The sequence below is a fragment of the Vicugna pacos genome, chromosome 19 (genome assembly GCF_048564905.1).
Source record: "Vicugna pacos chromosome 19, VicPac4, whole genome shotgun sequence".
Lineage (NCBI taxonomy): Eukaryota > Metazoa > Chordata > Mammalia > Artiodactyla > Camelidae > Vicugna > Vicugna pacos.
In genome coordinates, this window is record NC_133005.1 from 46398493 (window position 1) to 46408938 (window position 10446).

The 10446-nt window shown below is 52.0% G+C and overlaps 1 protein-coding gene across 1 annotated transcript in view; it reads right to left on the minus strand.

Moving 5' to 3' along the window:
- HELZ2 (helicase with zinc finger 2) overlaps positions 1 to 10446 on the minus strand; it is a 26328-nt gene that overhangs the window by 14197 nt on the left and 1685 nt on the right.

Genomic DNA, 10446 nt, shown 5'->3' on the forward strand with positions numbered 1-10446 from the left:
CATGACGCGGCCACTGGGGGCGCGACATGAGCTGCTTCGCGCCAACAAAGCCCACGATGGTGGAAGATTGGACTTCCAGTCGACCCTGAGCCTCATGATGCACTCACACAATACTTCAGCTGCCACGTGACACCCCCACAGGCGCCGTGACAGTCCTGAGCTGACCATACAAGGCCCCAAAGTGGACTCCGGGAAGTCCCCGCCCCTTTCCCAAAATAGTTGGGATAATCCCCCCACTTGTTAGCGTCTAAAGTTCCCGAGCCCATAAAACCACCGCACCCAGGGCCTGTCGTGCTGGGACGGCCCACCCTCTGTCCAGGGACTGTGCATCTCCCTGAATAAATCCGCTTTCATTTTACTTCTGAATTCTTTCCTGCATGAAGCCAAGGACCCTCACTCTCAGGGACTTCCTGGAGACCAGGGACATGACCACCCTCACAGACCCCCATCACCCTGCATCGCCCTCTGGCCTCACAGGCATCCAGAGCCAATAGCCCGTTTCCTCATCTCAGCAGGAATTCTCCCCCAAACTCCAGGCGCAGGGTTCCTCAACCTCTTCAGCCCTCCCTCTCCTTGTCAAGCAGGCCTCACCCTAACCCTGGACCCCTCTGCCCTCCCTACGTCATCAGCAGGTCCGTCCACACTGGCCTCCCTGTTAGAACAGTCCTTTCAAAACTCTGCTCTGGGAGGGACGTGGAGGGACGTGGAGGGACGAGGTGGGACTAAGTCTAGGAAAGGACAGTGGCCACAGCCTTCATCATGTGAGTGAAGCACGGAGTCTCCGTATCTCCCCAGGGTCCCTACCAACCACAAAGGGAAAGGTGGCTTTGTGGTGCAGACGCCCAGGGACAGGATGTCAGCACAAACAGGACAGCCTGACTTCATGGGCTCTGGGCACGACGCACAGGGGCTCACAGGCAAACCTTAACCAGTCTCAAGGAAACATCACAGACTCGGCAAATGACCCTCAGAACGTCCAGACGCAGAACGTGGCCTGGGTTCTCAGAGGGGATTTGTCAGGAAAGCACGCGTGTGAAATTACTAGACGGTTCCAATTTGAATTGGCATCTGTAATATTGCATCGATGCTGAACTTCCTCTTGACAACTGACAAGAAGCACCAGTTCCCACATGAAGCAGGAGGGGTAAACGGCATGGTGCCTGCAACTTGCTCAGACGGTTCAGAAATGAAAGTTCTTACAGACGACAAACCACACAGGACACGATGTGAGCAGCTGGTCAGTCTAGAGTACATGAACGTTCTTTGCACATTTACTACACATTTGTGTGCATTTGTTTGAAATGACATTAAATTAAAAAGTCACAGAATCATCCTCTGACCCCCTTGCTAACGCTCCCCTCTAAGGCCCGCTGCCTTTGCCTGAAGACACTGGAAAAGCCCCAGAGGCCCCCCGCGGCATCTCCGTAGGGCCCAGCCACGTCCACCTGCAGTATGGTCTGGTCCTCGGCGGGGCCCAGCAGCCTCACCCAGCAGAACCCACCCAGCAAGACACCCACCCCAGCAGAACTTTAAGGGCCGTCAAGAACCCCCCAAGGACACACCCAGCGACCCTCCCAGAAGGGAGGGCGGTCACACCCCGGCCCAGGAGCAAGTGGGTTGCTGAGTCCACGGATGGGAGGGTCCCCGATCGCATCAGCATCCCAGGGGGTCCTGGTTTAGCTTGTGGGGAGGGATCAGCCTTCCCCTGGCTCATGGGGAAAGGGTCACAGGGGACACATCCCACTGGGAATAGGGGATGGGTCGGGGGGCGATCTGACCACGAGGTGACACCCCAGGAAGGGTCTCCACCGTGGCTAGCCCCCGCTGCTCTCCCTGACCTGACTCCAAAATGCCTCTGCATGGTGGGCTCTCACCTCCACCCATGCGCCCCCACCCCACAACCTGAACCTCTTCAGGGGCCCCCAGACCAGTCCCTGAGCAGAGGGCCATCCTGGTGAAGACGCTGGACAAGCGCACCCTCCCCCCCAGGAGGAGCTGGCAGCTGCACCCCTTCCTGCCCCCACCTGAGGTCTGACTACTGGCAGGTCCTCCTCCAGGGCAGGGCCTTATGGGCTGAGGGTTCCTCCCTGTACCCCAGGCCCACCGCCCACCATCCTGGGTGCCCTGTCTCCATGGGGTCTTCCCCAGAATGACCTGCTGGAGATGCCCCAGTGACAACGAGGGAGGGTGGGGTGGGCTGCACCCCAGTCCCACAACGCACCCTGACCGAACACGCGGACTCCAGGCAGGGCCTGTGCGCAGAGTCTGCCGTGACTGGGGGTCCAGTTGGGCCTCCAATGCCAGAGCCCGCATCCTGCCTGGAGACGCAGACGAGGCTTGCTCCCGAGGCCGGAGATCTGAGTTCACACTCCTGGCCACACAGCCCACCGGGGTCTCCAGGACCTGCTGCTGCAGGAGGGGTTGGCCGCTGATGGAGTGTCATCTGCGTGGCAGATGCTGGGCTGCAGGGGACACGATCCTGCCTGTGGCCCGGAACACGTGGAGCGCGGGACAGAGCCCACCGCCCATGCTGGGGGAGGCACGGGGCAGGGGGAGGGGTCCCACGCCCACAGGCCCTCAGCTGGTCTTGGAAGGGCGCTGGCCCAGGGCAAGGGCAGGCCACCCCACGGGCGCTGCTGGGGCCTCTCACCGAAAGCAGCTCAAGGGAGATCATCAGCATCTAAGCTGAATCGCAGAGCTTTTAGGAAAAAGAACACTTCACAGCCTTGGGGCAGGCAAATATTTCTTTCAAAGGACATGAAAAGCACTTTTAAAAAGATCGATAAACTGGATTTCATAAACATCGAAAACTTCTGTTCTTTAAAAGATGCCCATGAGAAAAATGAAAAGACAGAGCATCGACTGAAAGAAGAAGCTCAACATACACATATTTGATGAAGAACTGTATTTTCTGAATCTTAAAACTCAACAAATTTGAAAAGCCCAGTTTTCTTGGAACGAACAAAATAATTGAACAGACACCTCATACTGAAAAGTATACAAGAGACCACATGCATGTTGAAAAGGAGCTCAGATCCCTGGCCGCCAGGGAAATGCCAGCCAAAGCCAGAGCGACACGCTGGGAACCCGCTGGGAAGGCTCGGTTTGGGAAGACTGGCGGTACCGGTGGACGGGGCGCCGCGGGGCAGGCGGTCCCGGAGAAGGAGGACCAGGCCTAGCTTTCTTGGCACGAGAAGCCGTTTTCGGCCTCCCCGTTCCATGATCTGAGCTGTTCCCAATGCTTGGCCTTGAACAGGAGCAGGTCTCAGTAATAAGATTTTTTCTATTCATTTTTTATTTTGGGGGAGGCAATCAGGCTTTTATTTGTCTGTTTATTTTTAATTAATATTTTTAATGCATGCTAGGCACATACTCTGACCCTGAGCTACATCCTCCCCAGGATAAGACCTTAAGGGAACAGAAGAACAAAGGACTGGAACCAGCGGGAGAAGCGGCAGGGGCAGTGCGTCAGCCTTTCTGGCTCTCCCGGCTTTCATCGCTGCAGCTCAGACTCTGTGTGCCTTAGCCCCGAGTCTACGCCGAACTCTCCCCCCCTGCTCAGGCCCCTTCACCAACATGCACGCAGCCTTAGCTTAAAACCTCCCCGGGTTTGCTGCTGGGGAGCCACTGCCTGGGAAAGGCCCGCGGTGCCCTCCTTACCCGCTGCGACTCCTGCACCTTCCTCCTGGCCATCCTTGGCGCCGTGGTCTGTCAGCTTCACACCCTCCGGGAGTGCGTGCTGGTTCCGGGAGCAGAGCCGGACTCAGCCGCAGCACCGTGCCGCCCCCACTCCGCCCTCGGGACGTCGTTCCGCCCGCACCTCTGAATCAGGCTATGAAATTAATCCTGGGAAATTGTGCCTCAAAGGCCAGACGCTTCCTGTGCGGGCAGCTGATCAGCTGGGTTTACGTGTGCTTGCGAGTACTTAGTTGACAGCTGAAGGAAATCGGGCCCTACGTGGCCAAGATGGGGTTCTTCTGGGCTCCGAAACTGAGTTTTGAGCACGCGGTTAGAGCTGGCAGCCTTCTTTGCCTGCAGGGTCTGCTGGAAACAGCCGTGGTAAGTGTTTGCCCTTTTCTGAAACTAGATTAGCGGGGGAAACACAGGGCTAGCCCTTGGAGCCTTGGGATTGGAAGGTCTGCTAAATTGTTGAAATTTTAGAGAGCTCTCATCTCATACCATTGCACCCATTTTCTTTCTTTATTTGTTTCAACTTTTCAATCATAGTGCACACCCCCTCCATTTCTTCTTCTTTTCCTTTGATCCTATCTGACCAGGTGTTTTGAAGCTTTTCGATATTTTGGACAAAGTTCCCAAGGTCAAATTCTAAATGAAGTTCACTTGACCTCCAGCTAACTTGAAGGTTTTCCAGAGGGTCACAGGAATACCTCAGAACACTCGTTTTTCTCTCCATCTCAGAGACAGAGATTAAATTAACCAGGCTTGTTGGGTATGTCAAATTACATGGGAAACTTTACCTAATGAGTGGGGATACAGCGTCTTAGGTTGTGCCATACAGGTGAATGCTATTAACACAGATGTTCTAGACATCATATGGAACTCCCGAAGTTCTGGTGTGTCCTGGTAAATGAGCTCAGTCACGATTTTAGTAGTTATCGTAAATTGTTGTATGTCCCAGGAACCACCTTTCTTCTTGTCAGTCGCATTGTAATCAGATCTTTAACCTCACATTTTTAAAGACTTTCGTCATTTATGGACAGTTATGATTTTATCCTGATGTTTTGGCAAAAATGCTTCATCTTCAAAAAGATTCATAGAAGACTTTTTGGCAGGTACAGGTTTCTGATAACTTTCAGATCATAATGCTGAACTGGGTAAGAAATTAAAGAATTTCTTCTGGAAAATCTGATGGCTGCATAAAACTGTTAACAGAAGATCACGGATCAGTCACATAGGGCTGAGCAAACGTATGAGTATGGGTATAATTTTAGTTTTTCTCTCTGAAATATTACTTACTGGGTTTTAATCTGCGTTTTCCAGATACAAGGAACCCTTTGGACTATACCCCGCAAGTAGAATTGCAACATTGATCCTTTCCCTCTACCTGATCCCTCCAGAATCTGGAATCTCTTAGGTTCCCAGCAGCTTTCTCAGGAATATAAAGAAGTCCAACTCCCAACTGGTACAGGAATCTCCAGGCAATCTGGGGACGTCAAGGAGAGAGGAATTCACCCACATCTGTCGATATCACAGATGGAGTCCACGACACACCTCTGGCCTGGCTTTCTTGGCCTGGGTGTTTTTAAAGTTTAGCCTGAGGATTCCTCAGGAGAAGTTTTAGCACAGCCAATTTAAAGAGTCTACGTGGTCAGTTAACCAAACTTATCTCACAAACAATTAGTCTTAATTTGGCTATATTTGGTAGGGAAATGAGGGTAGTTTTAGAGAGAAGGTTGTGTTTCAGTGGGTATTAAATTCTGGTTTTGCTAATTGAGGTCTGTGTCTACTGGCTAAGACTCACCTTCCGGACCACGCCCTGTAAAGTTTGTTATTAAAAGGTCACTCTAAGTTTGTTTCTGAAGCTCATCACGAACTTTGGAAGAAGACTGGATTCACCACGACCTGCAACCAGGAGATTACTCATGCTGGACAAGACATCAGATAAAGTGCTCTTTGCAGCCGGTTTGGAAGATACCTCATCAAGCCTCTCCCGAATGAACTGCAAGTCCTGTTTCTTTCTTTCTTTCTCTGTCTTATGAGGGGGAGGTCATTGAGTCTATTTGTTTATTTATATGTGGAGGAGGTGCTGGGGATGGAACCCAGGACCTCCTGCATGCTAAGCGTGCTCTCTGCCACCTGCGCGGCACCCGCCCCCCGCAACTCCTGCTTCTGACCTGCGGCTTCAGTTGGGACCAGCACTGCCCGACCAGGACGAGACGATGACACCCGAAGCAGACGGCTGAGCCAAGACGCCAGGCCAGGCCTGCAGCACGTAAGGTGACAACTGCTCACAGTTTTGCTTATGAACCAGTGTATTTCCTCCTTGGGCTCAATCATACGCAAGTTTCAAAAATCAATCCAAATGCTGAGTTTGTGGCCAGTTACCTACGCCTAGTGCTCCCAGGTGGACTTGGTGGATTTCTCTCCTCCAAGGCTCTAACTGAACGGCCTTGAGAAATTTTGTTTTAAAAGCACCGTACGAGCTAATGTTACCACCAATATCACTAAGCGAGACCCTCTTACTTGGCCAATTAGCGGGGACTATACTGAACTGGGCCATAAATACGGCTTTTCACCAGATGTTGACTATTGAGTAGCTCCTAACAGGACCCAGTGGTTGAGGAAGCACGGTCACGAGCTTTGTTCGGGGTATGCACCGTTGGTTTCCTCTGAGCTCAGGTCGCCTACGGGCAGCCGTGCAAACAGCCCCTGTCAATCTGCGACATCAGTCTGTAACATGAGCAAGCTGGTTTCTGTCAGGTTCCCAGTGATATGATCGTTTGGCCACAGTATTTGTTGACTCATCTTATGACCCATCAAGTGTCAGATTTCTGCTCTGAATGATCTTCCCAGTTCGGAGAATACCAGGGAAATGGTTTAGTTCAGGAAGATCTTGACTTAAATCTTTGCTAATGACATTTTGGTGATCATCGTGAAACCTGTAAGGTGCTAGCTCCTTGCCTTTCATGGTGCGTCGTCTGCTCTAAGATAATGATGCCTAAGCGACCTGAAACTATAGATCACGTCTAGAGTTCTCTATATCGTGATGGACATACACCATGCGCATGTGAAAACACAGGCTTCAGTCTTACTGAACTAGAACTGGCTCTCAGTCCTTGCCGAACAGTCTTCTAGTATAGCCCCCACCCCCAGGCCCGAGAGAGAGAACTGGCTGTTAGGACCCTGCACTGAGGGGCGCGACGGGCCCGAGGCAGGCAAGCAGCCACCCTGGCATCAAGGGACCAAACGTTTGCTCGCCTAAAGCTTTCTGCTGAAAGACTAATGATCAAAGAGGGGGAAGTTGTGAAACAAAATTCACATTTTACGGCAAAACAAGGATTTAAACGTGGTTTTTTTCTCTGCCCGTTGGCCTCTTCTCTCCCAGCACTGTGCACTGTGTGTCTGCGTTATGTGTTGACCAGACCTCCCCGCTCCTCAGAAATGCCTGCCCGACCGTAAAAAGCAGCGTTCTCCCAGCATCAGCGGGACGTCTCCTTAAAGACAACACTCCTTCTTGGTCCCGTGAGGGGCCGTGACGACGCTTAAACCTGGACTGTGTGAACCGTCAGTGAGGCGCCGTGTAACATGCAGCCCTCTGTCTCAAAGTTCCCTAACTGCCTTGACTCCCTGTGGGCAGAACCGTTCTCAGAGGATTCTGAGATGCTGTTCCTGGGTTATAATCCTCAATTTGGCCCAAATAAAATTTCCATTTCTTTCTTAGATCAACTGATTAACTTTTCATCCGCACAACCTAGAACGTAGTGGGGGAAGCCCACAAAGTAAACAGGATGAGGAGGAAGTGTTATTCAGTGCAAGTGGGAACCCACCAAAAACAGTGTTTTTCAAACTTTTTGCCTGGAATCTGCAACCGAAGTTTCCCAAGTACCACTTTGACTCCACGTGACGCACACTGCGCCTTCTATCCTGCTCTCCTTGTTCCCTCTGTTCGGCTGTATCCTACTATCTTCATGTTTAAGAGAACACAATCTTCTAAACTGACTCCACAAACACTAAAATGTTACCGTCTGTTTGAAAGACAGTAACCAAGAAGCTATGTCAACCATTATCAACCAGAAGCCAAACCTTAAAATACACAGAGCACCCAGTTTGACCTATAGATTTAGGGCAATCCCAGTCAAAGTCCCAGCAGGTTATTCTGTGGACATCGGCAAGGGTCACGTCGGGGGGAAACAAAAGACCCAGAAGAGCCAACACGATACTGAGGAAGAAGAACGAAGTCAGAGGACGGACACCGCCCGACTTCGAGACTCACTGTAGAGCTGCAGGAATCAGGACAGTGGTGCTGGTGAAAGAACAAACAGATCAATGGGGCCGAACAGAGAGCCCAGAAACAGACCCACAGACAGACTCCAGTGGTCTTTGACAGAACAGCAGAGACAGTCTCTTCAACAAACGGTGCTGGAACCACCGGACGCCCACCCACGTGCGAAGGTGAATCGAGACCCAGGCCTGGCACCACGCACGGAACGAGCTCAGAGTGGGTCTCAGACCTAGAAGCAAAACGCAACACTCCTGGAAGGTAACACGGAAGAAAATCTAGGTGATCCTGGGTATGGCGATGACTCCTAGGTACACCACCAAAGGTGTGATCTGTGAAAGAAATGCTAGATAAGTAAGACTTCATTAAAATAAAAAAATAGGTCCTGCAAAAGATAGTATTAGGAGAACTAGAAGACACGCCACAAACTAGGGGAGTATATTTGCAAAAGACACACCTGATAAAGGACTGTTACCCAAATACACAAAGAATTCTGAAAACTCAACAATAACAAAACAAACAACCCGATTTAAAAACGGCCAAGTACTTTAACAGACACCTCACCAAAGAAGACATACAAATGGCAATTCTCAAAACTCAGAAGCAACCAAGACGTCCTTCTGCAGGTGAATAAATAATAAACTGGGGTGCATCCAGACAGTGGAATATTATTCAGCACTAATCGAAATGAGCTGCCAAGTCATGAAAAGTCATGGAGGAAACTTAAATGCACTTAACTAAGTGAAGAAAGCCGGCGTGAAAAGGCTACAGACTGAGTGAACCCAACTGCATGACATTCTGGAAAAGACAAAACTATGCAGACGGCGAAAGGATCAGGGGTTGCCAGGGGCTGGGGAGATGGCAGGAGGAACAGGTGGAGCCCGGGGGACTTCAAGGCAGTGAAACCCCTCGGTGTGATGCTGTGCTGGTGGGTGCACACCACCATACACGTGTCCAGATCCGCAGATGCACAAGCAAGAGTGAGCCCTGGCGTCAACTTCAGGCTCTAGTGACAGCATCCTGTCCGTGTAGGCTCACTGGCTTTAACAAATTTCCCACTGTCATGAGGCTGTTGGAGAGGCCTTGCCGGGGGTAGGGGGCATACAGGAAACCTCTGTATTTCCCACTCAAGTTTGGTGTGAACCTAAAAATAAATATGAATAATAAATAAATAAAATACATGATGTATTTTAAAGTATTTTATTTAAGAGATGTCAAATCAATTCACTGGACAAATTGGAGACTGTAAGTCACCTCTCTCAGAAACCAAAAGATCAAGCTGAACAAAAAACAAATCCAAGTATAGAAACAAAAAACAAATCCAACAGCTAGTTAACTAGCCTGTTCCAAAAGATGCGAAACCCACTTGGCCAAGAGAAAACACACGTTTTGTTTTCAAGCACACACGGCACTTACAAGAACTGATGTGGTACAGGCACCCAGCTGGGTGGTGGGGACCCCGAGATAGGGGACCTAGGCTGGGGCTGCGTGGGGACTGGAGGGACATTTGGGAGATGAAGATCATGTGGGACAGGGCGGGGAGTCCCTCCCGAGGACACCTGGGCTCTGGAGACCCGACACGCATCTGGTCCGCACACCCTGCCATATACAAGTGCCCCTCCCAACCTGCGGACTCCCGCATCGGTTCTGCCAACGTGGGGCCCAGCCACACTGCAGGGAGTGCGTCTGGGATGGACCGTGCGCTCCCCATGTCCCTGGGAGGGGTGGGCCTTCTGTCTGTCGACTGGCTGTGTTGAGGCTGCACCTGTGCCCTTTGACCCTCTTCAACGTTTTCACTGATCAAAGAACAGGTTTTTGTGGGTGTTCTGCAAATCACTGGAGGATAAAAGTTGAGTTAGAAGGGCCTGCCTCACCTTCAAGCCCCCACCCTTTCTGGACCCTGCTCCCCACCAGCCCTGCTCTGCTCCTGGCAGTCCTGGCCAGCCCAAGGCTGCAGGAACCAGTGTACACAGGCCACAGCTGAGTGAGGCGCCAGGTGCAAGCTGGATCCACTACCAGAGTTTGGACCTTCAGAGGAGGAAGCAGCTTGGTGCTTGGAGTCAGGGTCCCCGCTGCCCTGGGTCCAGGTGCTGAGTGTCCGCCACCCTGAGCCTTGGTGTGCTTCCCTGCACGCCTTCTCCACAGTAACGACACTAACAAGTGCTCAGCCACACCCCTCCCAAGCAGCCTCGTAGGGGTCCACCCCTCCCTGGGCATCTGTGGGCCCTCAGATCTGGTGGCCCAGGAGACAGTTCTGGGGGCAGCACCATCCACCCAGTTGCTCCGGCCAGCCTCCTAAGACCTCCCCTCCAGACGCGGCACCCTCCGCCACTCCGGGGCCATGGGGACTGCACTCCTGCCCTCCCACTGCCCGCCCTCCGCGCAGTGGTCTCTCCTGGCCACCCAGATGCTCCGTTCATGTCCCTACACCACCGTCCACTCCTGACATTTCCTCTTGGGTGGTTCCCAGGCCAGAGGACGTGAAT